At 37.8% G+C, this 22,927-nt stretch overlaps 62 non-coding genes and 2 pseudogenes across 62 annotated transcripts; all 64 read left to right on the forward strand.

The window, feature by feature from the left end:
* The first annotated feature begins 206 nt into the window (after positions 1 to 206).
* Positions 207 to 325, forward strand: LOC144571213 (5S ribosomal RNA). The gene has a single exon (XR_013517420.1). It is a non-coding gene; the product is annotated as a 5S ribosomal RNA (ribosomal RNA).
* A 239-nt stretch (positions 326 to 564) lies between these two features.
* LOC144570644 (5S ribosomal RNA) lies at positions 565 to 683 on the forward strand. The gene has a single exon (XR_013516903.1). It is a non-coding gene; the product is annotated as a 5S ribosomal RNA (ribosomal RNA).
* A 239-nt stretch (positions 684 to 922) lies between these two features.
* Positions 923 to 1,041, forward strand: LOC144571214 (5S ribosomal RNA). The gene has a single exon (XR_013517421.1). It is a non-coding gene; the product is annotated as a 5S ribosomal RNA (ribosomal RNA).
* Positions 1,042 to 1,280: 239 nt separating this feature from the next.
* On the forward strand, positions 1,281 to 1,399 carry LOC144571215 (5S ribosomal RNA). The gene has a single exon (XR_013517422.1). It is a non-coding gene; the product is annotated as a 5S ribosomal RNA (ribosomal RNA).
* A 239-nt stretch (positions 1,400 to 1,638) lies between these two features.
* On the forward strand, positions 1,639 to 1,757 carry LOC144570457 (5S ribosomal RNA). The gene has a single exon (XR_013516722.1). It is a non-coding gene; the product is annotated as a 5S ribosomal RNA (ribosomal RNA).
* A 239-nt stretch (positions 1,758 to 1,996) lies between these two features.
* On the forward strand, positions 1,997 to 2,115 carry LOC144571216 (5S ribosomal RNA). Its single transcript, XR_013517424.1, has one exon. It is a non-coding gene; the product is annotated as a 5S ribosomal RNA (ribosomal RNA).
* A 239-nt stretch (positions 2,116 to 2,354) lies between these two features.
* LOC144571217 (5S ribosomal RNA) lies at positions 2,355 to 2,473 on the forward strand. Its single transcript, XR_013517425.1, has one exon. It is a non-coding gene; the product is annotated as a 5S ribosomal RNA (ribosomal RNA).
* Positions 2,474 to 2,712: 239 nt separating this feature from the next.
* Positions 2,713 to 2,831, forward strand: LOC144570458 (5S ribosomal RNA). The gene has a single exon (XR_013516723.1). It is a non-coding gene; the product is annotated as a 5S ribosomal RNA (ribosomal RNA).
* Positions 2,832 to 3,070: 239 nt separating this feature from the next.
* Positions 3,071 to 3,189, forward strand: LOC144571218 (5S ribosomal RNA). The gene has a single exon (XR_013517426.1). It is a non-coding gene; the product is annotated as a 5S ribosomal RNA (ribosomal RNA).
* A 239-nt stretch (positions 3,190 to 3,428) lies between these two features.
* LOC144570645 (5S ribosomal RNA) lies at positions 3,429 to 3,547 on the forward strand. The gene has a single exon (XR_013516904.1). It is a non-coding gene; the product is annotated as a 5S ribosomal RNA (ribosomal RNA).
* Positions 3,548 to 3,786: 239 nt separating this feature from the next.
* Positions 3,787 to 3,905, forward strand: LOC144571219 (5S ribosomal RNA). Its single transcript, XR_013517427.1, has one exon. It is a non-coding gene; the product is annotated as a 5S ribosomal RNA (ribosomal RNA).
* Positions 3,906 to 4,144: 239 nt separating this feature from the next.
* Positions 4,145 to 4,263, forward strand: LOC144571220 (5S ribosomal RNA). The gene has a single exon (XR_013517428.1). It is a non-coding gene; the product is annotated as a 5S ribosomal RNA (ribosomal RNA).
* Positions 4,264 to 4,502: 239 nt separating this feature from the next.
* On the forward strand, positions 4,503 to 4,621 carry LOC144570461 (5S ribosomal RNA). Its single transcript, XR_013516725.1, has one exon. It is a non-coding gene; the product is annotated as a 5S ribosomal RNA (ribosomal RNA).
* A 239-nt stretch (positions 4,622 to 4,860) lies between these two features.
* On the forward strand, positions 4,861 to 4,979 carry LOC144571222 (5S ribosomal RNA). Its single transcript, XR_013517430.1, has one exon. It is a non-coding gene; the product is annotated as a 5S ribosomal RNA (ribosomal RNA).
* Positions 4,980 to 5,218: 239 nt separating this feature from the next.
* LOC144570616 (5S ribosomal RNA) lies at positions 5,219 to 5,337 on the forward strand. Its single transcript, XR_013516876.1, has one exon. It is a non-coding gene; the product is annotated as a 5S ribosomal RNA (ribosomal RNA).
* Positions 5,338 to 5,576: 239 nt separating this feature from the next.
* LOC144571223 (5S ribosomal RNA) lies at positions 5,577 to 5,695 on the forward strand. The gene has a single exon (XR_013517431.1). It is a non-coding gene; the product is annotated as a 5S ribosomal RNA (ribosomal RNA).
* Positions 5,696 to 5,934: 239 nt separating this feature from the next.
* Positions 5,935 to 6,053, forward strand: LOC144570617 (5S ribosomal RNA). The gene has a single exon (XR_013516877.1). It is a non-coding gene; the product is annotated as a 5S ribosomal RNA (ribosomal RNA).
* Positions 6,054 to 6,292: 239 nt separating this feature from the next.
* LOC144571224 (5S ribosomal RNA) lies at positions 6,293 to 6,411 on the forward strand. The gene has a single exon (XR_013517432.1). It is a non-coding gene; the product is annotated as a 5S ribosomal RNA (ribosomal RNA).
* A 239-nt stretch (positions 6,412 to 6,650) lies between these two features.
* Positions 6,651 to 6,769, forward strand: LOC144570618 (5S ribosomal RNA). Its single transcript, XR_013516878.1, has one exon. It is a non-coding gene; the product is annotated as a 5S ribosomal RNA (ribosomal RNA).
* Positions 6,770 to 7,008: 239 nt separating this feature from the next.
* LOC144571225 (5S ribosomal RNA) lies at positions 7,009 to 7,127 on the forward strand. The gene has a single exon (XR_013517433.1). It is a non-coding gene; the product is annotated as a 5S ribosomal RNA (ribosomal RNA).
* A 234-nt stretch (positions 7,128 to 7,361) lies between these two features.
* LOC144571226 (5S ribosomal RNA) lies at positions 7,362 to 7,480 on the forward strand. The gene has a single exon (XR_013517434.1). It is a non-coding gene; the product is annotated as a 5S ribosomal RNA (ribosomal RNA).
* A 239-nt stretch (positions 7,481 to 7,719) lies between these two features.
* On the forward strand, positions 7,720 to 7,838 carry LOC144571228 (5S ribosomal RNA). The gene has a single exon (XR_013517435.1). It is a non-coding gene; the product is annotated as a 5S ribosomal RNA (ribosomal RNA).
* A 239-nt stretch (positions 7,839 to 8,077) lies between these two features.
* LOC144571229 (5S ribosomal RNA) lies at positions 8,078 to 8,196 on the forward strand. Its single transcript, XR_013517436.1, has one exon. It is a non-coding gene; the product is annotated as a 5S ribosomal RNA (ribosomal RNA).
* Positions 8,197 to 8,435: 239 nt separating this feature from the next.
* On the forward strand, positions 8,436 to 8,554 carry LOC144571230 (5S ribosomal RNA). The gene has a single exon (XR_013517437.1). It is a non-coding gene; the product is annotated as a 5S ribosomal RNA (ribosomal RNA).
* Positions 8,555 to 8,793: 239 nt separating this feature from the next.
* On the forward strand, positions 8,794 to 8,912 carry LOC144571231 (5S ribosomal RNA). Its single transcript, XR_013517438.1, has one exon. It is a non-coding gene; the product is annotated as a 5S ribosomal RNA (ribosomal RNA).
* A 239-nt stretch (positions 8,913 to 9,151) lies between these two features.
* On the forward strand, positions 9,152 to 9,270 carry LOC144571232 (5S ribosomal RNA). The gene has a single exon (XR_013517439.1). It is a non-coding gene; the product is annotated as a 5S ribosomal RNA (ribosomal RNA).
* A 239-nt stretch (positions 9,271 to 9,509) lies between these two features.
* Positions 9,510 to 9,628, forward strand: LOC144571234 (5S ribosomal RNA). The gene has a single exon (XR_013517441.1). It is a non-coding gene; the product is annotated as a 5S ribosomal RNA (ribosomal RNA).
* A 239-nt stretch (positions 9,629 to 9,867) lies between these two features.
* Positions 9,868 to 9,986, forward strand: LOC144571235 (5S ribosomal RNA). The gene has a single exon (XR_013517442.1). It is a non-coding gene; the product is annotated as a 5S ribosomal RNA (ribosomal RNA).
* A 239-nt stretch (positions 9,987 to 10,225) lies between these two features.
* On the forward strand, positions 10,226 to 10,344 carry LOC144571236 (5S ribosomal RNA). The gene has a single exon (XR_013517443.1). It is a non-coding gene; the product is annotated as a 5S ribosomal RNA (ribosomal RNA).
* Positions 10,345 to 10,583: 239 nt separating this feature from the next.
* Positions 10,584 to 10,702, forward strand: LOC144571237 (5S ribosomal RNA). Its single transcript, XR_013517444.1, has one exon. It is a non-coding gene; the product is annotated as a 5S ribosomal RNA (ribosomal RNA).
* A 239-nt stretch (positions 10,703 to 10,941) lies between these two features.
* On the forward strand, positions 10,942 to 11,060 carry LOC144570646 (5S ribosomal RNA). Its single transcript, XR_013516905.1, has one exon. It is a non-coding gene; the product is annotated as a 5S ribosomal RNA (ribosomal RNA).
* A 239-nt stretch (positions 11,061 to 11,299) lies between these two features.
* Positions 11,300 to 11,418, forward strand: LOC144571238 (5S ribosomal RNA). The gene has a single exon (XR_013517445.1). It is a non-coding gene; the product is annotated as a 5S ribosomal RNA (ribosomal RNA).
* A 239-nt stretch (positions 11,419 to 11,657) lies between these two features.
* LOC144571239 (5S ribosomal RNA) lies at positions 11,658 to 11,776 on the forward strand. Its single transcript, XR_013517446.1, has one exon. It is a non-coding gene; the product is annotated as a 5S ribosomal RNA (ribosomal RNA).
* A 239-nt stretch (positions 11,777 to 12,015) lies between these two features.
* LOC144570462 (5S ribosomal RNA) lies at positions 12,016 to 12,134 on the forward strand. Its single transcript, XR_013516726.1, has one exon. It is a non-coding gene; the product is annotated as a 5S ribosomal RNA (ribosomal RNA).
* A 239-nt stretch (positions 12,135 to 12,373) lies between these two features.
* LOC144571240 (5S ribosomal RNA) lies at positions 12,374 to 12,492 on the forward strand. The gene has a single exon (XR_013517447.1). It is a non-coding gene; the product is annotated as a 5S ribosomal RNA (ribosomal RNA).
* Positions 12,493 to 12,731: 239 nt separating this feature from the next.
* Positions 12,732 to 12,850, forward strand: LOC144570619 (5S ribosomal RNA). The gene has a single exon (XR_013516879.1). It is a non-coding gene; the product is annotated as a 5S ribosomal RNA (ribosomal RNA).
* Positions 12,851 to 13,089: 239 nt separating this feature from the next.
* LOC144571241 (5S ribosomal RNA) lies at positions 13,090 to 13,208 on the forward strand. Its single transcript, XR_013517448.1, has one exon. It is a non-coding gene; the product is annotated as a 5S ribosomal RNA (ribosomal RNA).
* Positions 13,209 to 13,447: 239 nt separating this feature from the next.
* LOC144570621 (5S ribosomal RNA) lies at positions 13,448 to 13,566 on the forward strand. The gene has a single exon (XR_013516881.1). It is a non-coding gene; the product is annotated as a 5S ribosomal RNA (ribosomal RNA).
* A 239-nt stretch (positions 13,567 to 13,805) lies between these two features.
* On the forward strand, positions 13,806 to 13,924 carry LOC144571242 (5S ribosomal RNA). Its single transcript, XR_013517449.1, has one exon. It is a non-coding gene; the product is annotated as a 5S ribosomal RNA (ribosomal RNA).
* A 239-nt stretch (positions 13,925 to 14,163) lies between these two features.
* LOC144570622 (5S ribosomal RNA) lies at positions 14,164 to 14,282 on the forward strand. Its single transcript, XR_013516882.1, has one exon. It is a non-coding gene; the product is annotated as a 5S ribosomal RNA (ribosomal RNA).
* A 239-nt stretch (positions 14,283 to 14,521) lies between these two features.
* LOC144571243 (5S ribosomal RNA) lies at positions 14,522 to 14,640 on the forward strand. The gene has a single exon (XR_013517450.1). It is a non-coding gene; the product is annotated as a 5S ribosomal RNA (ribosomal RNA).
* Positions 14,641 to 14,874: 234 nt separating this feature from the next.
* Positions 14,875 to 14,993, forward strand: LOC144571245 (5S ribosomal RNA). The gene has a single exon (XR_013517452.1). It is a non-coding gene; the product is annotated as a 5S ribosomal RNA (ribosomal RNA).
* Positions 14,994 to 15,232: 239 nt separating this feature from the next.
* LOC144571246 (5S ribosomal RNA) lies at positions 15,233 to 15,351 on the forward strand. Its single transcript, XR_013517453.1, has one exon. It is a non-coding gene; the product is annotated as a 5S ribosomal RNA (ribosomal RNA).
* Positions 15,352 to 15,590: 239 nt separating this feature from the next.
* Positions 15,591 to 15,709, forward strand: LOC144571247 (5S ribosomal RNA). The gene has a single exon (XR_013517454.1). It is a non-coding gene; the product is annotated as a 5S ribosomal RNA (ribosomal RNA).
* A 239-nt stretch (positions 15,710 to 15,948) lies between these two features.
* LOC144571248 (5S ribosomal RNA) lies at positions 15,949 to 16,067 on the forward strand. Its single transcript, XR_013517455.1, has one exon. It is a non-coding gene; the product is annotated as a 5S ribosomal RNA (ribosomal RNA).
* A 239-nt stretch (positions 16,068 to 16,306) lies between these two features.
* Positions 16,307 to 16,425, forward strand: LOC144571249 (5S ribosomal RNA). The gene has a single exon (XR_013517456.1). It is a non-coding gene; the product is annotated as a 5S ribosomal RNA (ribosomal RNA).
* A 239-nt stretch (positions 16,426 to 16,664) lies between these two features.
* LOC144569907 (5S ribosomal RNA) lies at positions 16,665 to 16,783 on the forward strand. The gene has a single exon (XR_013516182.1). It is a non-coding gene; the product is annotated as a 5S ribosomal RNA (ribosomal RNA).
* A 239-nt stretch (positions 16,784 to 17,022) lies between these two features.
* Positions 17,023 to 17,141, forward strand: LOC144569908 (5S ribosomal RNA). The gene has a single exon (XR_013516183.1). It is a non-coding gene; the product is annotated as a 5S ribosomal RNA (ribosomal RNA).
* Positions 17,142 to 17,380: 239 nt separating this feature from the next.
* On the forward strand, positions 17,381 to 17,499 carry LOC144569909 (5S ribosomal RNA). Its single transcript, XR_013516184.1, has one exon. It is a non-coding gene; the product is annotated as a 5S ribosomal RNA (ribosomal RNA).
* A 239-nt stretch (positions 17,500 to 17,738) lies between these two features.
* Positions 17,739 to 17,857, forward strand: LOC144569910 (5S ribosomal RNA). The gene has a single exon (XR_013516185.1). It is a non-coding gene; the product is annotated as a 5S ribosomal RNA (ribosomal RNA).
* Positions 17,858 to 18,078: 221 nt separating this feature from the next.
* LOC144569911 (5S ribosomal RNA) lies at positions 18,079 to 18,197 on the forward strand. Its single transcript, XR_013516186.1, has one exon. It is a non-coding gene; the product is annotated as a 5S ribosomal RNA (ribosomal RNA).
* Positions 18,198 to 18,436: 239 nt separating this feature from the next.
* On the forward strand, positions 18,437 to 18,555 carry LOC144569913 (5S ribosomal RNA). Its single transcript, XR_013516188.1, has one exon. It is a non-coding gene; the product is annotated as a 5S ribosomal RNA (ribosomal RNA).
* Positions 18,556 to 18,794: 239 nt separating this feature from the next.
* LOC144570775 (5S ribosomal RNA) lies at positions 18,795 to 18,898 on the forward strand (annotated as a pseudogene).
* Positions 18,899 to 19,137: 239 nt separating this feature from the next.
* Positions 19,138 to 19,256, forward strand: LOC144570498 (5S ribosomal RNA). Its single transcript, XR_013516762.1, has one exon. It is a non-coding gene; the product is annotated as a 5S ribosomal RNA (ribosomal RNA).
* A 239-nt stretch (positions 19,257 to 19,495) lies between these two features.
* LOC144569914 (5S ribosomal RNA) lies at positions 19,496 to 19,614 on the forward strand. Its single transcript, XR_013516189.1, has one exon. It is a non-coding gene; the product is annotated as a 5S ribosomal RNA (ribosomal RNA).
* A 239-nt stretch (positions 19,615 to 19,853) lies between these two features.
* On the forward strand, positions 19,854 to 19,972 carry LOC144570499 (5S ribosomal RNA). The gene has a single exon (XR_013516763.1). It is a non-coding gene; the product is annotated as a 5S ribosomal RNA (ribosomal RNA).
* A 239-nt stretch (positions 19,973 to 20,211) lies between these two features.
* On the forward strand, positions 20,212 to 20,315 carry LOC144570776 (5S ribosomal RNA; annotated as a pseudogene).
* A 239-nt stretch (positions 20,316 to 20,554) lies between these two features.
* LOC144570500 (5S ribosomal RNA) lies at positions 20,555 to 20,673 on the forward strand. Its single transcript, XR_013516764.1, has one exon. It is a non-coding gene; the product is annotated as a 5S ribosomal RNA (ribosomal RNA).
* A 239-nt stretch (positions 20,674 to 20,912) lies between these two features.
* On the forward strand, positions 20,913 to 21,031 carry LOC144569915 (5S ribosomal RNA). The gene has a single exon (XR_013516190.1). It is a non-coding gene; the product is annotated as a 5S ribosomal RNA (ribosomal RNA).
* Positions 21,032 to 21,270: 239 nt separating this feature from the next.
* LOC144569916 (5S ribosomal RNA) lies at positions 21,271 to 21,389 on the forward strand. The gene has a single exon (XR_013516191.1). It is a non-coding gene; the product is annotated as a 5S ribosomal RNA (ribosomal RNA).
* Positions 21,390 to 21,628: 239 nt separating this feature from the next.
* LOC144569917 (5S ribosomal RNA) lies at positions 21,629 to 21,747 on the forward strand. Its single transcript, XR_013516192.1, has one exon. It is a non-coding gene; the product is annotated as a 5S ribosomal RNA (ribosomal RNA).
* Positions 21,748 to 21,986: 239 nt separating this feature from the next.
* Positions 21,987 to 22,105, forward strand: LOC144570604 (5S ribosomal RNA). Its single transcript, XR_013516865.1, has one exon. It is a non-coding gene; the product is annotated as a 5S ribosomal RNA (ribosomal RNA).
* A 224-nt stretch (positions 22,106 to 22,329) lies between these two features.
* Positions 22,330 to 22,448, forward strand: LOC144570605 (5S ribosomal RNA). Its single transcript, XR_013516866.1, has one exon. It is a non-coding gene; the product is annotated as a 5S ribosomal RNA (ribosomal RNA).
* Positions 22,449 to 22,682: 234 nt separating this feature from the next.
* LOC144570501 (5S ribosomal RNA) lies at positions 22,683 to 22,801 on the forward strand. The gene has a single exon (XR_013516765.1). It is a non-coding gene; the product is annotated as a 5S ribosomal RNA (ribosomal RNA).
* Positions 22,802 to 22,927: the final 126 nt, after the last annotated feature.

The raw sequence follows: 22,927 nt of genomic DNA on the forward strand, positions 1-22,927 counted from the left end.
GCGCGTCGCACCCGCAAATGGCGTAATTCTGTATATGAGCGCACGAGGCGGTTGTCTCGGAGTTTTATCGAATTATGGAATTTTAACTTGTAAATTAAATTAAATTAAATTAAATTAGTTAGATAATTTTTGATGAAATTAAATCGGTTTTTAAATTAAAATAGTCGTTATTTGCGTTTAAGTAGAGGTTTGAGTCATTCTATAACGGATGCGATCATACCAGCACTAAAGCACCGGATCCCATCGGAACTCCGCAGTTAAGCGTGCTTGGGCAGGAGTAGTACTAGGATGGGTGACCTCCTGGGAAGTCCCTGTGTTGCATTCCTTTTTATTTTATTTTATTTTATTTTTTGTAGCCGCGCGTCGCACCCGCAAATGGCGTAATTCTGTATATGAGCGCACGAGGCGGTTGTCTCGGAGTTTTATCGAATTATGGAATTTTAACTTGTAAATTAAATTAAATTAAATTAAATTAGTTAGATAATTTTTGATGAAATTAAATCGGTTTTTAAATTAAAATAGTCGTTATTTGCGTTTAAGTAGAGGTTTGAGTCATTCTATAACGGATGCGATCATACCAGCACTAAAGCACCGGATCCCATCGGAACTCCGCAGTTAAGCGTTCTTGGGCAGGAGTAGTACTAGGATGGGTGACCTCCTGGGAAGTCCCTGTGTTGCATTCCTTTTTATTTTATTTTATTTTATTTTTTGTTGCCGCGCGTCGCACCCGCAAATGGCGTAATTCTGTATATGAGCGCACGAGGCGGTTGTCTCGGAGTTTTATCGAATTATGGAATTTTAACTTGTAAATTAAATTAAAATAAATTAAATTAGTTAGATAATTTTTGATGAAATTAAATCGGTTTTTAAATTAAAATAGTCGTTATTTGCGTTTAAGTAGAGGTTTGAGTCATTCTATAACGGATGCGATCATACCAGCACTAAAGCACCGGATCCCATCGGAACTCCGCAGTTAAGCGTGCTTGGGCAGGAGTAGTACTAGGATGGGTGACCTCCTGGGAAGTCCCTGTGTTGCATTCCTTTTTATTTTATTTTATTTTATTTTTTGTTGCCGCGCGTCGCACCCGCAAATGGCGTAATTCTGTATATGAGCGCACGAGGCGGTTGTCTCGGAGTTTTATCGAATTATGGAATTTTAACTTGTAAATTAAATTAAATTAAATTAAATTAGTTAGATAATTTTTGATGAAATTAAATCGGTTTTTAAATTAAAATAGTCGTTATTTGCGTTTAAGTAGAGGTTTGAGTCATTCTATAACGGATGCGATCATACCAGCACTAAAGCACCGGATCCCATCGGAACTCCGCAGTTAAGCGTGCTTGGGCAGGAGTAGTACTAGGATGGGTGACCTCCTGGGAAGTCCCTGTGTTGCATTCCTTTTTATTTTATTTTATTTTATTTTTTGTTGCCGCGCGTCGCACCCGCAAATGGCGTAATTCTGTATATGAGCGCACGAGGCGGTTGTCTCGGAGTTTTATCGAATTATGGAATTTTAACTTGTAAATTAAATTAAATTAAATTAAATTAGTTAGATAATTTTTGATGAAATTAAATCGGTTTTTAAATTAAAATAGTCGTTATTTGCGTTTAAGTAGAGGTTTGAGTCATTCTATAACGGATGCGATCATACCAGCACTAAAGCACCGGATCCCATCGGAACTCCGCAGTTAAGCGTGCTTGGGCAGGACTAGTACTAGGATGGGTGACCTCCTGGGAAGTCCCTGTGTTGCATTCCTTTTTATTTTATTTTATTTTATTTTTTGTTGCCGCGCGTCGCACCCGCAAATGGCGTAATTCTGTATATGAGCGCACGAGGCAGTTGTCTCGGAGTTTTATCGAATTATGGAATTTTAACTTGTAAATTAAATTAAATTAAATTAAATTAGTTAGATAATTTTTGATGAAATTAAATCGGTTTTTAAATTAAAATAGTCGTTATTTGCGTTTAAGTCGAGGTTTGAGTCATTCTATAACGGATGCGATCATACCAGCACTAAAGCACCGGATCCCATCGGAACTCCGCAGTTAAGCGTGCTTGGGCAGGAGTAGTACTAGGATGGGTGACCTCCTGGGAAGTCCCTGTGTTGCATTCCTTTTTATTTTATTTTATTTTATTTTTTGTTGCCGCGCGTCGCACCCGCAAATGGCGTAATTCTGTATATGAGCGCACGAGGCGGTTGTCTCGGAGTTTTATCGAATTATGGAATTTTAACATGTAAATTAAATTAAAATAAATTAAATTAGTTAGATAATTTTTGATGAAATTAAATCGGTTTTTAAATTAAAATAGTCGTTATTTGCGTTTAAGTAGAGGTTTGAGTCATTCTATAACGGATGCGATCATACCAGCACTAAAGCACCGGATCCCATCGGAACTCCGCAGTTAAGCGTGCTTGGGCAGGAGTAGTACTAGGATGGGTGACCTCCTGGGAAGTCCCTGTGTTGCATTCCTTTTTATTTTATTTTATTTTATTTTTTGTTGCCGCGCGTCGCACCCGCAAATGGCGTAATTCTGTATATGAGCGCACGAGGCGGTTGTCTCGGAGTTTTATCGAATTATGGAATTTTAACTTGTAAATTAAATTAAATTAAATTAAATTAGTTAGATAATTTTTGATGAAATTAAATCGGTTTTTAAATTAAAATAGTCGTTATTTGCGTTTAAGTAGAGGTTTGAGTCATTCTATAACGGATGCGATCATACCAGCACTAAAGCACCGGATCCCATCGGAACTCCGCAGTTAAGCGTGCTTGGGCAGGACTAGTACTAGGATGGGTGACCTCCTGGGAAGTCCCTGTGTTGCATTCCTTTTTATTTTAATTTATTTTATTTTTTGTTGCCGCGCGTCGCACCCGCAAATGGCGTAATTCTGTATATGAGCGCACGAGGCGGTTGTCTCGGAGTTTTATCGAATTATGGAATTTTAACTTGTAAATTAAATTAAATTAAATTAAATTAGTTAGATAATTTTTGATGAAATTAAATCGGTTTTTAAATTAAAATAGTCGTTATTTGCGTTTAAGTAGAGGTTTGAGTCATTCTATAACGGATGCGATCATACCAGCACTAAAGCACCGGATCCCATCGGAACTCCGCAGTTAAGCGTGCTTGGGCAGGAGTAGTACTAGGATGGGTGACCTCCTGGGAAGTCCCTGTGTTGCATTCCTTTTTATTTTATTTTATTTTATTTTTTGTTGCCGCGCGTCGCACCCGCAAATGGCGTAATTCTGTATATGAGCGCACGAGGCGGTTGTCTCGGAGTTTTATCGAATTATGGAATTTTAACTTGTAAATTAAATTAAATTAAATTAAATTAGTTAGATAATTTTTGATGAAATTAAATCGGTTTTTAAATTAAAATAGTCGTTATTTGCGTTTAAGTAGAGGTTTGAGTCATTCTATAACGGATGCGATCATACCAGCACTAAAGCACCGGATCCCATCGGAACTCCGCAGTTAAGCGTTCTTGGGCAGGAGTAGTACTAGGATGGGTGACCTCCTGGGAAGTCCCTGTGTTGCATTCCTTTTTATTTTATTTTATTTTATTTTTTGTTGCCGCGCGTCGCACCCGCAAATGGCGTAATTCTGTATATGAGCGCACGAGGCGGTTGTCTCGGAGTTTTATCGAATTATGGAATTTTAACTTGTAAATTAAATTAAAATAAATTAAATTAGTTAGATAATTTTTGATGAAATTAAATCGGTTTTTAAATTAAAATAGTCGTTATTTGCGTTTAAGTAGAGGTTTGAGTCATTCTATAACGGATGCGATCATACCAGCACTAAAGCACCGGATCCCATCGGAACTCCGCAGTTAAGCGTGCTTGGGCAGGAGTAGTACTAGGATGGGTGACCTCCTGGGAAGTCCCTGTGTTGCATTCCTTTTTATTTTATTTTATTTTATTTTTTGTTGCCGCGCGTCGCACCCGCAAATGGCGTAATTCTGTATATGAGCGCACGAGGCGGTTGTCTCGGAGTTTTATCGAATTATGGAATTTTAACTTGTAAATTAAATTAAATTAAATTAAATTAGTTAGATAATTTTTGATGAAATTAAATCGGTTTTTAAATTAAAATAGTCGTTATTTGCGTTTAAGTAGAGGTTTGAGTCATTCTATAACGGATGCGATCATACCAGCACTAAAGCACCGGATCCCATCGGAACTCCGCAGTTAAGCGTGCTTGGGCAGGAGTAGTACTAGGATGGGTGACCTCCTGGGAAGTCCCTGTGTTGCATTCCTTTTTATTTTATTTTATTTTATTTTTTGTTGCCGCGCGTCGCACCCGCAAATGGCGTAATTCTGTATATGAGCGCACGAGGCGGTTGTCTCGGAGTTTTATCGAATTATGGAATTTTAACTTGTAAATTAAATTAAATTAAATTAAATTAGTTAGATAATTTTTGATGAAATTAAATCGGTTTTTAAATTAAAATAGTCGTTATTTGCGTTTAAGTAGAGGTTTGAGTCATTCTATAACGGATGCGATCATACCAGCACTAAAGCACCGGATCCCATCGGAACTCCGCAGTTAAGCGTGCTTGGGCAGGACTAGTACTAGGATGGGTGACCTCCTGGGAAGTCCCTGTGTTGCATTCCTTTTTATTTTATTTTATTTTATTTTTTGTTGCCGCGCGTCGCACCCGCAAATGGCGTAATTCTGTATATGAGCGCACGAGGCGGTTGTCTCGGAGTTTTATCGAATTATGGAATTTTAACTTGTAAATTAAATTAAATTAAATTAAATTAGTTAGATAATTTTTGATGAAATTAAATCGGTTTTTAAATTAAAATAGTCGTTATTTGCGTTTAAGTCGAGGTTTGAGTCATTCTATAACGGATGCGATCATACCAGCACTAAAGCACCGGATCCCATCGGAACTCCGCAGTTAAGCGTGCTTGGGCAGGAGTAGTACTAGGATGGGTGACCTCCTGGGAAGTCCCTGTGTTGCATTCCTTTTTATTTTATTTTATTTTATTTTTTGTTGCCGCGCGTCGCACCCGCAAATGGCGTAATTCTGTATATGAGCGCACGAGGCGGTTGTCTCGGAGTTTTATCGAATTATGGAATTTTAACATGTAAATTAAATTAAAATAAATTAAATTAGTTAGATAATTTTTGATGAAATTAAATCGGTTTTTAAATTAAAATAGTCGTTATTTGCGTTTAAGTAGAGGTTTGAGTCATTCTATAACGGATGCGATCATACCAGCACTAAAGCACCGGATCCCACCGGAACTCCGCAGTTAAGCGTGCTTGGGCAGGAGTAGTACTAGGATGGGTGACCTCCTGGGAAGTCCCTGTGTTGCATTCCTTTTTATTTTATTTTATTTTATTTTTTGTTGCCGCGCGTCGCACCCGCAAATGGCGTAATTCTGTATATGAGCGCACGAGGCGGTTGTCTCGGAGTTTTATCGAATTATGGAATTTTAACTTGTAAATTAAATTAAATTAAATTAAATTAGTTAGATAATTTTTGATGAAATTAAATCGGTTTTTAAATTAAAATAGTCGTTATTTGCGTTTAAGTAGAGGTTTGAGTCATTCTATAACGGATGCGATCATACCAGCACTAAAGCACCGGATCCCATCGGAACTCCGCAGTTAAGCGTGCTTGGGCAGGAGTAGTACTAGGATGGGTGACCTCCTGGGAAGTCCCTGTGTTGCATTCCTTTTTATTTTATTTTATTTTATTTTTTGTAGCCGCGCGTCGCACCCGCAAATGGCGTAATTCTGTATATGAGCGCACGAGGCGGTTGTCTCGGAGTTTTATCGAATTATGGAATTTTAACTTGTAAATTAAATTAAATTAAATTAAATTAGTTAGATAATTTTTGATGAAATTAAATCGGTTTTTAAATTAAAATAGTCGTTATTTGCGTTTAAGTAGAGGTTTGAGTCATTCTATAACGGATGCGATCATACCAGCACTAAAGCACCGGATCCCACCGGAACTCCGCAGTTAAGCGTGCTTGGGCAGGAGTAGTACTAGGATGGGTGACCTCCTGGGAAGTCCCTGTGTTGCATTCCTTTTTATTTTATTTTATTTTATTTTTTGTTGCCGCGCGTCGCACCCGCAAATGGCGTAATTCTGTATATGAGCGCACGAGGCGGTTGTCTCGGAGTTTTATCGAATTATGGAATTTTAACTTGTAAATTAAATTAAATTAAATTAAATTAGTTAGATAATTTTTGATGAAATTAAATCGGTTTTTAAATTAAAATAGTCGTTATTTGCGTTTAAGTCGAGGTTTGAGTCATTCTATAACGGATGCGATCATACCAGCACTAAAGCACCGGATCCCATCGGAACTCCGCAGTTAAGCGTGCTTGGGCAGGAGTAGTACTAGGATGGGTGACCTCCTGGGAAGTCCCTGTGTTGCATTCCTTTTTATTTTATTTTATTTTATTTTTTGTTGCCGCGCGTCGCACCCGCAAATGGCGTAATTCTGTATATGAGCGCACGAGGCGGTTGTCTCGGAGTTTTATCGAATTATGGAATTTTAACATGTAAATTAAATTAAAATAAATTAAATTAGTTAGATAATTTTTGATGAAATTAAATCGGTTTTTAAATTAAAATAGTCGTTATTTGCGTTTAAGTAGAGGTTTGAGTCATTCTATAACGGATGCGATCATACCAGCACTAAAGCACCGGATCCCACCGGAACTCCGCAGTTAAGCGTGCTTGGGCAGGAGTAGTACTAGGATGGGTGACCTCCTGGGAAGTCCCTGTGTTGCATTCCTTTTTATTTTATTTTATTTTATTTTTTGTTGCCGCGCGTCGCACCCGCAAATGGCGTAATTCTGTATATGAGCGCACGAGGCGGTTGTCTCGGAGTTTTATCGAATTATGGAATTTTAACTTGTAAATTAAATTAAATTAAATTAAATTAGTTAGATAATTTTTGATGAAATTAAATCGGTTTTTAAATTAAAATAGTCGTTATTTGCGTTTAAGTAGAGGTTTGAGTCATTCTATAACGGATGCGATCATACCAGCACTAAAGCACCGGATCCCATCGGAACTCCGCAGTTAAGCGTGCTTGGGCAGGAGTAGTACTAGGATGGGTGACCTCCTGGGAAGTCCCTGTGTTGCATTCCTTTTTATTTTATTTTATTTTATTTTTTGTAGCCGCGCGTCGCACCCGCAAATGGCGTAATTCTGTATATGAGCGCACGAGGCGGTTGTCTCGGAGTTTTATCGAATTATGGAATTTTAACTTGTAAATTAAATTAAATTAAATTAGTTAGATAATTTTTGATGAAATTAAATCGGTTTTTAAATTAAAATAGTCGTTATTTGCGTTTAAGTAGAGGTTTGAGTCATTCTATAACGGATGCGATCATACCAGCACTAAAGCACCGGATCCCATCGGAACTCCGCAGTTAAGCGTGCTTGGGCAGGAGTAGTACTAGGATGGGTGACCTCCTGGGAAGTCCCTGTGTTGCATTCCTTTTTATTTTATTTTATTTTATTTTTTGTTGCCGCGCGTCGCACCCGCAAATGGCGTAATTCTGTATATGAGCGCACGAGGCGGTTGTCTCGGAGTTTTATCGAATTATGGAATTTTAACTTGTAAATTAAATTAAATTAAATTAAATTAGTTAGATAATTTTTGATGAAATTAAATCGGTTTTTAAATTAAAATAGTCGTTATTTGCGTTTAAGTAGAGGTTTGAGTCATTCTATAACGGATGCGATCATACCAGCACTAAAGCACCGGATCCCATCGGAACTCCGCAGTTAAGCGTGCTTGGGCAGGAGTAGTACTAGGATGGGTGACCTCCTGGGAAGTCCCTGTGTTGCATTCCTTTTTATTTTATTTTATTTTATTTTTTGTTGCCGCGCGTCGCACCCGCAAATGGCGTAATTCTGTATATGAGCGCACGAGGCGGTTGTCTCGGAGTTTTATCGAATTATGGAATTTTAACTTGTAAATTAAATTAAATTAAATTAAATTAGTTAGATAATTTTTGATGAAATTAAATCGGTTTTTAAATTAAAATAGTCGTTATTTGCGTTTAAGTAGAGGTTTGAGTCATTCTATAACGGATGCGATCATACCAGCACTAAAGCACCGGATCCCATCGGAACTCCGCAGTTAAGCGTGCTTGGGCAGGAGTAGTACTAGGATGGGTGACCTCCTGGGAAGTCCCTGTGTTGCATTCCTTTTTATTTTATTTTATTTTATTTTTTGTTGCCGCGCGTCGCACCCGCAAATGGCGTAATTCTGTATATGAGCGCACGAGGCGGTTGTCTCGGAGTTTTATCGAATTATGGAATTTTAACTTGTAAATTAAATTAAATTAAATTAAATTAGTTAGATAATTTTTGATGAAATTAAATCGGTTTTTAAATTAAAATAGTCGTTATTTGCGTTTAAGTAGAGGTTTGAGTCATTCTATAACGGATGCGATCATACCAGCACTAAAGCACCGGATCCCATCGGAACTCCGCAGTTAAGCGTGCTTGGGCAGGAGTAGTACTAGGATGGGTGACCTCCTGGGAAGTCCCTGTGTTGCATTCCTTTTTATTTTATTTTATTTTATTTTTTGTTGCCGCGCGTCGCACCCGCAAATGGCGTAATTCTGTATATGAGCGCACGAGGCGGTTGTCTCGGAGTTCTATCGAATTATGGAATTTTAACTTGTAAATTAAATTAAATTAAATTAAATTAGTTAGATAATTTTTGATGAAATTAAATCGGTTTTTAAATTAAAATAGTCGTTATTTGCGTTTAAGTAGAGGTTTGAGTCATTCTATAACGGATGCGATCATACCAGCACTAAAGCACCGGATCCCATCGGAACTCCGCAGTTAAGCGTGCTTGGGCAGGAGTAGTACTAGGATGGGTGACCTCCTGGGAAGTCCCTGTGTTGCATTCCTTTTTATTTTATTTTATTTTATTTTTTGTTGCCGCGCGTCGCACCCGCAAATGGCGTAATTCTGTATATGAGCGCACGAGGCGGTTGTCTCGGAGTTCTATCGAATTATGGAATTTTAACTTGTAAATTAAATTAAATTAAATTAAATTAGTTAGATAATTTTTGATGAAATTAAATCGGTTTTTAAATTAAAATAGTCGTTATTTGCGTTTAAGTAGAGGTTTGAGTCATTCTATAACGGATGCGATCATACCAGCACTAAAGCACCGGATCCCATCGGAACTCCGCAGTTAAGCGTGCTTGGGCAGGAGTAGTACTAGGATGGGTGACCTCCTGGGAAGTCCCTGTGTTGCATTCCTTTTTATTTTATTTTATTTTATTTTTTGTTGCCGCGCGTCGCACCCGCAAATGGCGTAATTCTGTATATGAGCGCACGAGGCGGTTGTCTCGGAGTTTTATCGAATTATGGAATTTTAACTTGTAAATTAAATTAAATTAAATTAAATTAGTTAGATAATTTTTGATGAAATTAAATCGGTTTTTAAATTAAAATAGTCGTTATTTGCGTTTAAGTAGAGGTTTGAGTCATTCTATAACGGATGCGATCATACCAGCACTAAAGCACCGGATCCCATCGGAACTCCGCAGTTAAGCGTGCTTGGGCAGGAGTAGTACTAGGATGGGTGACCTCCTGGGAAGTCCCTGTGTTGCATTCCTTTTTATTTTATTTTATTTTATTTTTTGTTGCCGCGCGTCGCACCCGCAAATGGCGTAATTCTGTATATGAGCGCACGAGGCGGTTGTCTCGGAGTTTTATCGAATTATGGAATTTTAACTTGTAAATTAAATTAAATTAAATTAAATTAGTTAGATAATTTTTGATGAAATTAAATCGGTTTTTAAATTAAAATAGTCGTTATTTGCGTTTAAGTAGAGGTTTGAGTCATTCTATAACGGATGCGATCATACCAGCACTAAAGCACCGGATCCCATCGGAACTCCGCAGTTAAGCGTGCTTGGGCAGGAGTAGTACTAGGATGGGTGACCTCCTGGGAAGTCCCTGTGTTGCATTCCTTTTTATTTTATTTTATTTTATTTTTTGTTGCCGCGCGTCGCACCCGCAAATGGCGTAATTCTGTATATGAGCGCACGAGGCGGTTGTCTCGGAGTTCTATCGAATTATGGAATTTTAACTTGTAAATTAAATTAAATTAAATTAAATTAGTTAGATAATTTTTGATGAAATTAAATCGGTTTTTAAATTAAAATAGTCGTTATTTGCGTTTAAGTAGAGGTTTGAGTCATTCTATAACGGATGCGATCATACCAGCACTAAAGCACCGGATCCCATCGGAACTCCGCAGTTAAGCGTGCTTGGGCAGGAGTAGTACTAGGATGGGTGACCTCCTGGGAAGTCCCTGTGTTGCATTCCTTTTTATTTTATTTTATTTTATTTTTTGTTGCCGCGCGTCGCACCCGCAAATGGCGTAATTCTGTATATGAGCGCACGAGGCGGTTGTCTCGGAGTTCTATCGAATTATGGAATTTTAACTTGTAAATTAAATTAAATTAAATTAAATTAGTTAGATAATTTTTGATGAAATTAAATCGGTTTTTAAATTAAAATAGTCGTTATTTGCGTTTAAGTAGAGGTTTGAGTCATTCTATAACGGATGCGATCATACCAGCACTAAAGCACCGGATCCCATCGGAACTCCGCAGTTAAGCGTGCTTGGGCAGGAGTAGTACTAGGATGGGTGACCTCCTGGGAAGTCCCTGTGTTGCATTCCTTTTTATTTTATTTTATTTTATTTTTTGTTGCCGCGCGTCGCACCCGCAAATGGCGTAATTCTGTATATGAGCGCACGAGGCGGTTGTCTCGGAGTTTTATCGAATTATGGAATTTTAACTTGTAAATTAAATTAAATTAAATTAAATTAGTTAGATAATTTTTGATGAAATTAAATCGGTTTTTAAATTAAAATAGTCGTTATTTGCGTTTAAGTAGAGGTTTGAGTCATTCTATAACGGATGCGATCATACCAGCACTAAAGCACCGGATCCCATCGGAACTCCGCAGTTAAGCGTTCTTGGGCAGGAGTAGTACTAGGATGGGTGACCTCCTGGGAAGTCCCTGTGTTGCATTCCTTTTTATTTTATTTTATTTTATTTTTTGTTGCCGCGCGTCGCACCCGCAAATGGCGTAATTCTGTATATGAGCGCACGAGGCGGTTGTCTCGGAGTTTTATCGAATTATGGAATTTTAACTTGTAAATTAAATTAAAATAAATTAAATTAGTTAGATAATTTTTGATGAAATTAAATCGGTTTTTAAATTAAAATAGTCGTTATTTGCGTTTAAGTAGAGGTTTGAGTCATTCTATAACGGATGCGATCATACCAGCACTAAAGCACCGGATCCCATCGGAACTCCGCAGTTAAGCGTGCTTGGGCAGGAGTAGTACTAGGATGGGTGACCTCCTGGGAAGTCCCTGTGTTGCATTCCTTTTTATTTTATTTTATTTTATTTTTTGTTGCCGCGCGTCGCACCCGCAAATGGCGTAATTCTGTATATGAGCGCACGAGGCGGTTGTCTCGGAGTTTTATCGAATTATGGAATTTTAACTTGTAAATTAAATTAAATTAAATTAAATTAGTTAGATAATTTTTGATGAAATTAAATCGGTTTTTAAATTAAAATAGTCGTTATTTGCGTTTAAGTAGAGGTTTGAGTCATTCTATAACGGATGCGATCATACCAGCACTAAAGCACCGGATCCCATCGGAACTCCGCAGTTAAGCGTGCTTGGGCAGGAGTAGTACTAGGATGGGTGACCTCCTGGGAAGTCCCTGTGTTGCATTCCTTTTTATTTTATTTTATTTTATTTTTTGTTGCCGCGCGTCGCACCCGCAAATGGCGTAATTCTGTATATGAGCGCACGAGGCGGTTGTCTCGGAGTTTTATCGAATTATGGAATTTTAACTTGTAAATTAAATTAAATTAAATTAAATTAGTTAGATAATTTTTGATGAAATTAAATCGGTTTTTAAATTAAAATAGTCGTTATTTGCGTTTAATTAGAGGTTTGAGTCATTCTATAACGGATGCGATCATACCAGCACTAAAGCACCGGATCCCATCGGAACTCCGCAGTTAAGCGTGCTTGGGCAGGACTAGTACTAGGATGGGTGACCTCCTGGGAAGTCCCTGTGTTGCATTCCTTTTTATTTTATTTTATTTTATTTTTTGTTGCCGCGCGTCGCACCCGCAAATGGCGTAATTCTGTATATGAGCGCACGAGGCGGTTGTCTCGGAGTTTTATCGAATTATGGAATTTTAACTTGTAAATTAAATTAAATTAAATTAAATTAGTTAGATAATTTTTGATGAAATTAAATCGGTTTTTAAATTAAAATAGTCGTTATTTGCGTTTAAGTCGAGGTTTGAGTCATTCTATAACGGATGCGATCATACCAGCACTAAAGCACCGGATCCCATCGGAACTCCGCAGTTAAGCGTGCTTGGGCAGGAGTAGTACTAGGATGGGTGACCTCCTGGGAAGTCCCTGTGTTGCATTCCTTTTTATTTTATTTTATTTTATTTTTTGTTGCCGCGCGTCGCACCCGCAAATGGCGTAATTCTGTATATGAGCGCACGAGGCGGTTGTCTCGGAGTTTTATCGAATTATGGAATTTTAACATGTAAATTAAATTAAAATAAATTAAATTAGTTAGATAATTTTTGATGAAATTAAATCGGTTTTTAAATTAAAATAGTCGTTATTTGCGTTTAAGTAGAGGTTTGAGTCATTCTATAACGGATGCGATCATACCAGCACTAAAGCACCGGATCCCACCGGAACTCCGCAGTTAAGCGTGCTTGGGCAGGAGTAGTACTAGGATGGGTGACCTCCTGGGAAGTCCCTGTGTTGCATTCCTTTTTATTTTATTTTATTTTATTTTTTGTTGCCGCGCGTCGCACCCGCAAATGGCGTAATTCTGTATATGAGCGCACGAGGCGGTTGTCTCGGAGTTTTATCGAATTATGGAATTTTAACTTGTAAATTAAATTAAATTAAATTAAATTAGTTAGATAATTTTTGATGAAATTAAATCGGTTTTTAAATTAAAATAGTCGTTATTTGCGTTTAAGTAGAGGTTTGAGTCATTCTATAACGGATGCGATCATACCAGCACTAAAGCACCGGATCCCATCGGAACTCCGCAGTTAAGCGTGCTTGGGCAGGAGTAGTACTAGGATGGGTGACCTCCTGGGAAGTCCCTGTGTTGCATTCCTTTTTATTTTATTTTATTTTATTTTTTGTAGCCGCGCGTCGCACCCGCAAATGGCGTAATTCTGTATATGAGCGCACGAGGCGGTTGTCTCGGAGTTTTATCGAATTATGGAATTTTAACTTGTAAATTAAATTAAATTAAATTAAATTAGTTAGATAATTTTTGATGAAATTAAATCGGTTTTTAAATTAAAATAGTCGTTATTTGCGTTTAAGTAGAGGTTTGAGTCATTCTATAACGGATGCGATCATACCAGCACTAAAGCACCGGATCCCACCGGAACTCCGCAGTTAAGCGTGCTTGGGCAGGAGTAGTACTAGGATGGGTGACCTCCTGGGAAGTCCCTGTGTTGCATTCCTTTTTATTTTATTTTATTTTATTTTTTGTTGCCGCGCGTCGCACCCGCAAATGGCGTAATTCTGTATATGAGCGCACGAGGCGGTTGTCTCGGAGTTTTATCGAATTATGGAATTTTAACTTGTAAATTAAATTAAATTAAATTAAATTAGTTAGATAATTTTTGATGAAATTAAATCGGTTTTTAAATTAAAATAGTCGTTATTTGCGTTTAAGTCGAGGTTTGAGTCATTCTATAACGGATGCGATCATACCAGCACTAAAGCACCGGATCCCATCGGAACTCCGCAGTTAAGCGTGCTTGGGCAGGAGTAGTACTAGGATGGGTGACCTCCTGGGAAGTCCCTGTGTTGCATTCCTTTTTATTTTATTTTATTTTATTTTTTGTTGCCGCGCGTCGCACCCGCAAATGGCGTAATTCTGTATATGAGCGCACGAGGCGGTTGTCTCGGAGTTTTATCGAATTATGGAATTTTAACATGTAAATTAAATTAAAATAAATTAAATTAGTTAGATAATTTTTGATGAAATTAAATCGGTTTTTAAATTAAAATAGTCGTTATTTGCGTTTAAGTAGAGGTTTGAGTCATTCTATAACGGATGCGATCATACCAGCACTAAAGCACCGGATCCCACCGGAACTCCGCAGTTAAGCGTGCTTGGGCAGGAGTAGTACTAGGATGGGTGACCTCCTGGGAAGTCCCTGTGTTGCATTCCTTTTTATTTTATTTTATTTTATTTTTTGTTGCCGCGCGTCGCACCCGCAAATGGCGTAATTCTGTATATGAGCGCACGAGGCGGTTGTCTCGGAGTTTTATCGAATTATGGAATTTTAACTTGTAAATTAAATTAAATTAAATTAAATTAGTTAGATAATTTTTGATGAAATTAAATCGGTTTTTAAATTAAAATAGTCGTTATTTGCGTTTAAGTAGAGGTTTGAGTCATTCTATAACGGATGCGATCATACCAGCACTAAAGCACCGGATCCCATCGGAACTCCGCAGTTAAGCGTGCTTGGGCAGGAGTAGTACTAGGATGGGTGACCTCCTGGGAAGTCCCTGTGTTGCATTCCTTTTTATTTTATTTTATTTTATTTTTTGTAGCCGCGCGTCGCACCCGCAAATGGCGTAATTCTGTATATGAGCGCACGAGGCGGTTGTCTCGGAGTTTTATCGAATTATGGAATTTTAACTTGTAAATTAAATTAAATTAAATTAGTTAGATAATTTTTGATGAAATTAAATCGGTTTTTAAATTAAAATAGTCGTTATTTGCGTTTAAGTAGAGGTTTGAGTCATTCTATAACGGATGCGATCATACCAGCACTAAAGCACCGGATCCCATCGGAACTCCGCAGTTAAGCGTGCTTGGGCAGGAGTAGTACTAGGATGGGTGACCTCCTGGGAAGTCCCTGTGTTGCATTCCTTTTTATTTTATTTTATTTTATTTTTTGTTGCCGCGCGTCGCACCCGCAAATGGCGTAATTCTGTATATGAGCGCACGAGGCGGTTGTCTCGGAGTTTTATCGAATTATGGAATTTTAACTTGTAAATTAAATTAAATTAAATTAAATTAGTTAGATAATTTTTGATGAAATTAAATCGGTTTTTAAATTAAAATAGTCGTTATTTGCGTTTAAGTAGAGGTTTGAGTCATTCTATAACGGATGCGATCATACCAGCACTAAAGCACCGGATCCCATCGGAACTCCGCAGTTAAGCGTGCTTGGGCAGGAGTAGTACTAGGATGGGTGACCTCCTGGGAAGTCCCTGTGTTGCATTCCTTTTTATTTTATTTTATTTTATTTTTTGTTGCCGCGCGTCGCACCCGCAAATGGCGTAATTCTGTATATGAGCGCACGAGGCGGTTGTCTCGGAGTTTTATCGAATTATGGAATTTTAACTTGTAAATTAAATTAAATTAAATTAAATTAGTTAGATAATTTTTGATGAAATTAAATCGGTTTTTAAATTAAAATAGTCGTTATTTGCGTTTAAGTAGAGGTTTGAGTCATTCTATAACGGATGCGATCATACCAGCACTAAAGCACCGGATCCCATCGGAACTCCGCAGTTAAGCGTGCTTGGGCAGGAGTAGTACTAGGATGGGTGACCTCCTGGGAAGTCCCTGTGTTGCATTCCTTTTTATTTTATTTTATTTTATTTTTTGTTGCCGCGCGTCGCACCCGCAAATGGCGTAATTCTGTATATGAGCGCACGAGGCGGTTGTCTCGGAGTTTTATCGAATTATGGAATTTTAACTTGTAAATTAAATTAAATTAAATTAAATTAGTTAGATAATTTTTGATGAAATTAAATCGGTTTTTAAATTAAAATAGTCGTTATTTGCGTTTAAGTAGAGGTTTGAGTCATTCTATAACGGATGCGATCATACCAGCACTAAAGCACCGGATCCCATCGGAACTCCGCAGTTAAGCGTGCTTGGGCAGGAGTAGTACTAGGATGGGTGACCTCCTGGGAAGTCCCTGTGTTGCATTCCTTTTTATTTTATTTTATTTTATTTTTTGTTGCCGCGCGTCGCACCCGCAAATGGCGTAATTCTGTATATGAGCGCACGAGGCGGTTGTCTCGGAGTTCTATCGAATTATGGAATTTTAACTTGTAAATTAAATTAAATTAAATTAAATTAGTTAGATAATTTTTGATGAAATTAAATCGGTTTTTAAATTAAAATAGTCGTTATTTGCGTTTAAGTAGAGGTTTGAGTCATTCTATAACGGATGCGATCATACCAGCACTAAAGCACCGGATCCCATCGGAACTCCGCAGTTAAGCGTGCTTGGGCAGGAGTAGTACTAGGATGGGTGACCTCCTGGGAAGTCCCTGTGTTGCATTCCTTTTTATTTTATTTTATTTTATTTTTTGTTGCCGCGCGTCGCACCCGCAAATGGCGTAATTCTGTATATGAGCGCACGAGGCGGTTGTCTCGGAGTTCTATCGAATTATGGAATTTTAACTTGTAAATTAAATTAAATTAAATTAAATTAGTTAGATAATTTTTGATGAAATTAAATCGGTTTTTAAATTAAAATAGTCGTTATTTGCGTTTAAGTAGAGGTTTGAGTCATTCTATAACGGATGCGATCATACCAGCACTAAAGCACCGGATCCCATCGGAACTCCGCAGTTAAGCGTGCTTGGGCAGGAGTAGTACTAGGATGGGTGACCTCCTGGGAAGTCCCTGTGTTGCATTCCTTTTTATTTTATTTTATTTTATTTTTTGTTGCCGCGCGTCGCACCCGCAAATGGCGTAATTCTGTATATGAGCGCACGAGGCGGTTGTCTCGGAGTTTTATCGAATTATGGAATTTTAACTTGTAAATGAAATTAAATTAAATTAAATTAGTTAGATAATTTTTGATGAAATTAAATCGGTTTTTAAATTAAAATAGTCGTTATTTGCGTTTAAGTAGAGGTTTGAGTCATTCTATAACGGATGCGATCATACCAGCACTAAAGCACCGGATCCCATCGGAACTCCGCAGTTAAGCGTGCTTGGGCAGGAGTAGTACTAGGATGGGTGACCTCCTGGGAAGTCCCTGTGTTGCATTCCTTTTTATTTTATTTTATTTTATTTTTTGTTGCCGCGCGTCGCACCCGCAAATGGCGTAATTCTGTATATGAGCGCACGAGGCGGTTGTCTCGGAGTTCTATCGAATTATGGAATTTTAACTTGTAAATTAAATTAAATTAAATTAAATTAGTTAGATAATTTTTGATGAAATTAAATCGGTTTTTAAATTAAAATAGTCGTTATTTGCGTTTAAGTAGAGGTTTGAGTCATTCTATAACGGATGCGATCATACCAGCACTAAAGCACCGGATCCCATCGGAACTCCGCAGTTAAGCGTGCTTGGGCAGGAGTAGTACTAGGATGGGTGACCTCCTGGGAAGTCCCTGTGTTGCATTCCTTTTTATTTTATTTTATTTTATTTTTTGTTGCCGCGCGTCGCACCCGCAAATGGCGTAATTCTGTATATGAGCGCACGAGGCGGTTGTCTCGGAGTTTTATCGAATTATGGAATTTTAACTTGTAAATTAAATTAAATTAAATTAAATTAGTTAGATAATTTTTGATGAAATTAAATCGGTTTTTAAATTAAAATAGTCGTTATTTGCGTTTAAGTAGAGGTTTGAGTCATTCTATAACGGATGCGATCATACCAGCACTAAAGCACCGGATCCCATCGGAACTCCGCAGTTAAGCGTGCTTGGGCAGGAGTAGTACTAGGATGGGTGACCTCCTGGGAAGTCCCTGTGTTGCATTCCTTTTTATTTTATTTTATTTTATTTTTTGTTGCCGCGCGTCGCACCCGCAAATGGCGCACGAGGCGGTTGTCTCGGAGTTTTATCGAATTATGGAATTTTAACTTGTAAATTAAATTAAATTAAATTAAATTAGTTAGATAATTTTTGATGAAATTAAATCGGTTTTTAAATTAAAATAGTCGTTATTTGCGTTTAAGTAGAGGTTTGAGTCGTTCTATAACGGATGCGATCATACCAGCACTAAAGCACCGGATCCCATCGGAACTCCGCAGTTAAGCGTGCTTGGGCAGGAGTAGTACTAGGATGGGTGACCTCCTGGGAAGTCCCTGTGTTGCATTCCTTTTTATTTTATTTTATTTTATTTTTTGTTGCCGCGCGTCGCACCCGCAAATGGCGTAATTCTGTATATGAGCGCACGAGGCGGTTGTCTCGGAGTTTTATCGAATTATGGAATTTTAACTTGTAAATTAAATTAAATTAAATTAAATTAGTTAGATAATTTTTGATGAAATTAAATCGGTTTTTAAATTAAAATAGTCGTTATTTGCGTTTAAGTAGAGGTTTGAGTCATTCTATAACGGATGCGATCATACCAGCACTAAAGCACCGGATCCCATCGGAACTCCGCAGTTAAGCGTGCTTGGGCAGGAGTAGTACTAGGATGGGTGACCTCCTGGGAAGTCCCTGTGTTGCATTCCTTTTTATTTTATTTTATTTTATTTTTTGTTGCCGCGCGTCGCACCCGCAAATGGCGTAATTCTGTTTATGAGCGCACGAGGCGGTTGTCTCGGAGTTTTATCGAATTATGGAATTTTAACTTGTAAATTAAATTAAATTAAATTAAATTAGTTAGATAATTTTTGATGAAATTAAATCGGTTTTTAAATTAAAATAGTCGTTATTTGCGTTTAAGTAGAGGTTTGAGTCATTCTATAACGGATGCGATCATACCAGCACTAAAGCACCGGATCCCATCGGAACTCCGCAGTTAAGCGTGCTTGGGCATGGGTGACCTCCTGGGAAGTCCCTGTGTTGCATTCCTTTTTATTTTATTTTATTTTATTTTTTGTTGCCGCGCGTCGCACCCGCAAATGGCGTAATTCTGTATATGAGCGCACGAGGCGGTTGTCTCGGAGTTTTATCGAATTATGGAATTTTAACTTGTAAATTAAATTAAATTAAATTAAATTAGTTAGATAATTTTTGATGAAATTAAATCGGTTTTTAAATTAAAATAGTCGTTATTTGCGTTTAAGTAGAGGTTTGAGTCATTCTATAACAGATGCGATCATACCAGCACTAAAGCACCGGATCCCATCGGAACTCCGCAGTTAAGCGTGCTTGGGCAGGAGTAGTACTAGGATGGGTGACCTCCTGGGAAGTCCCTGTGTTGCATTCCTTTTTATTTTATTTTATTTTATTTTTTGTTGCCGCGCGTCGCACCCGCAAATGGCGTAATTCTGTATATGAGCGCACGAGGCGGTTGTCTCAGAATTTTATCGAATTATGGAATTTTAACTTGTAAATTAAATTAAACTAAATTAAATTAGTTAGATAATTTTTGATGAAATTAAATCGGTTTTTAAATTAAAATAGTCGTTATTTGCGTTTAAGTAGAGGTTTGAGTCATTCTATAACGGATGCGATCATACCAGCACTAAAGCACCGGATCCCATCGGAACTCCGCAGTTAAGCGTGCTTGGGCAGGAGTAGTACTAGGATGGGTGACCTCCTGGGAAGTCCCTGTGTTGCATTCCTTTTTATTTTATTTTATTTTATTTTTTGTTGCCGCGCGTCGCACCCGCAAATGGCGTAATTCTGTATATGAGCGCACGAGGCGGTTGTCTCGGAGTTTTATCGAATTATGGAATTTTAACTTGTAAATTAAATTAAATTAAATTAAATTAGTTAGATAATTTTTGATGAAATTAAATCGGTTTTTAAATTAAAATAGTCGTTATTTGCGTTTAAGTAGAGGTTTGAGTCATTCTATAACAGATGCGATCATACCAGCACTAAAGCACCGGATCCCATCGGAACTCCGCAGTTAAGCGTGCTTGGGCAGGAGTAGTACTAGGATGGGTGACCTCCTGGGAAGTCCCTGTGTTGCATTCCTTTTTATTTTATTTTATTTTATTTTTTGTTGCCGCGCGTCGCACCCGCAAATGGCGTAATTCTGTATATGAGCGCACGAGGCGGTTGTCTCGGAGTTTTATCGAATTATGGAATTTTAACTTGTAAATTAAATTAATTTAAATTAAATTAGTTAGATAATTTTTGATGAAATTAAATCGGTTTTTAAATTAAAATAGTCGTTATTTGCGTTTAAGTAGAGGTTTGAGTCATTCTATAACGGATGCGATCATACCAGCACTAAAGCACCGGATCCCATCGGAACTCCGCAGTTAAGCGTGCTTGGGCATGGGTGACCTCCTGGGAAGTCCCTGTGTTGCATTCCTTTTTATTTTATTTTATTTTATTTTTTGTTGCCGCGCGTCGCACCCGCAAATGGCGTAATTCTGTATATGAGCGCACGAGGCGGTTGTCTCGGAGATTTATCGAATTATGGAATTTTAACTTGTAAATTAAATTAAAATAAATTAAATTAGTTAGATAATTTTTGATGAAATTAAATCGGTTTTTAAATTAAAATAGTCGTTATTTGCGTTTAAGTAGAGGTTTGAGTCATTCTATAACAGATGCGATCATACCAGCACTAAAGCACCGGATCCCATCGGAACTCCGCAGTTAAGCGTGCTTGGGCAGGAGTAGTACTAGGATGGGTGACCTCCTGGGAAGTCCCTGTGTTGCATTCCTTTTTATTTTATTTTATTTTATTTTTTGTTGCCGCGCGTCGCACCCGCAAATGGCGTAATTCTGTATATGAGCGCACGAGGCGGTTGTCTCGGAGTTTTATCGAATTATGGAATTTTAACTTGTAAATTAAATTAAAATAAATTAAATTAGTTAGATAATTTTTGATGAAATTAAATCGGTTTTTAAATTAAAATAGTCGTTATTTGCGTTTAAGTAGAGGTTTGAGTCATTCTATAACGGATGCGATCATACCAGCACTAAAGCACCGGATCCCATCGGAACTCCGCAGTTAAGCGTGCTTGGGCAGGAGTAGTACTAGGATGGGTGACCTCCTGGGAAGTCCCTGTGTTGCATTCCTTTTTATTTTATTTTATTTTATTTTTTGTTGCCGCGCGTCGCACCCGCAAATGGCGTAATTCTGTATATGAGCGCACGAGGCGGTTGTCTCGGAGTTTTATCGAATTATGGAATTTTAACTTGTAAATTAAATTAAAATAAATTAAATTAGTTAGATAATTTTTGATGAAATTAAATCGGTTTTTAAATTAAAATAGTCGTTATTTGCGTTTAAGTAGAGGTTTGAGTCATTCTATAACGGATGCGATCATACCAGCACTAAAGCACCGGATCCCATCGGAACTCCGCAGTTAAGCGTGCTTGGGCAGGAGTAGTACTAGGATGGGTGACCTCCTGGGAAGTCCCTGTGTTGCATTCCTTTTTATTTTATTTTATTTTATTTTTTGTTGCCGCGCGTCGCACCCGCAAATGGCGTAATTCTGTATATGAGCGCACGAGGCGGTTGTCTCGGAGTTTTATCGAATTATGGAATTTTAACTTGTAAATTAAATTAAATTAAATTAAATTAGTTAGATAATTTTTGATGAAATTAAATCGGTTTTTAAATTAAAATAGTCGTTATTTGCGTTTAAGTAGAGGTTTGAGTCATTCTATAACGGATGCGATCATACCAGCACTAAAGCACCGGATCCCATCGGAACTCCGCAGTTAAGCGTGCTTGGGCAGGAGTAGTACTAGGATGGGTGACCTCCTGGGAAGTCCCTGTGTTGCATTCCTTTTTATTTTATTTTATTTTATTTTTTGTTGTCGCGCGTCGCACCCGCAAATGGCGTAATTCTGTATATGAGCGCACGAGGCGGTTGTCTCGGAGTTTTATCGAATTATGGAATTTTAACTTGTAAATTAAATTAAATTAAATTAAATTAGTTAGATAATTTTTGATGAAATTAAATCGGTTTTTAAATTAAAATAGTCGTTATTTGCGTTTAAGTAGAGGTTTGAGTCATTCTATAACGGATGCGATCATACCAGCACTAAAGCACCGGATCCCATCGGAACTCCGCAGTTAAGCATGCTTGGGCAGGAGTAGTACTAGGATGGGTGACCTCCTGGGAAGTCCCTGTGTTGCATTCCTTTTTATTTTATTTTATTTTATTTTTTGTTGCCGCGCGTCGCACCCGCAAATGGCGTAATTCTGTATATGAGCGCACGAGGCGGTTGTCTCGGAGTTTTATCGAATTATGGAATTTTAACTTGTAAATTAAATTAGTTAGATAATTTTTGATGAAATTAAATCGGTTTTTAAATTAAAATAGTCGTTATTTGCGTTTAAGTAGAGGTTTGAGTCATTCTATAACGGATGCGATCATACCAGCACTAAAGCACCGGATCCCATCGGAACTCCGCAGTTAAGCATGCTTGGGCAGGAGTAGTACTAGGATGGGTGACCTCCTGGGAAGTCCCTGTGTTGCATTCCTTTTTATTTTATTTTATTTTATTTTTTGTTGCCGCGCGTCGCACCCGCAAATGGCGTAATTCTGTATATGAGCGCACGAGGCGGTTGTCTCGGAGTTTTATCGAATTATGGAATTTTAACTTGTAAATTAAATTAAATTAAATTAGTTAGATAATTTTTGATGAAATTAAATCGGTTTTTAAATTAAAATAGTCGTTATTTGCGTTTAAGTAGAGGTTTGAGTCATTCTATAACAGATGCGATCATACCAGCACTAAAGCACCGGATCCCATCGGAACTCCGCAGTTAAGCGTGCTTGGGCAGGAGTAGTACTAGGATGGGTGACCTCCTGGGAAGTCCCTGTGTTGCATTCCTTTTTATTTTATTTTATTTTATTTTTTGTTGCCGCGCGTCGCACCCGCAAATGGCGTAATTCTGTATATGAGCGCACGAGGCGGTTGTCTCAGAGTTTTATCGAATTATGGAATTTTAACTTGTAA

Source organism: Carex rostrata, chromosome 18 (assembly GCF_964058835.1).
Source record: "Carex rostrata chromosome 18, lpCarRost1.2, whole genome shotgun sequence".
In the NCBI taxonomy this organism is placed as follows: domain Eukaryota; kingdom Viridiplantae; phylum Streptophyta; class Magnoliopsida; order Poales; family Cyperaceae; genus Carex; species Carex rostrata.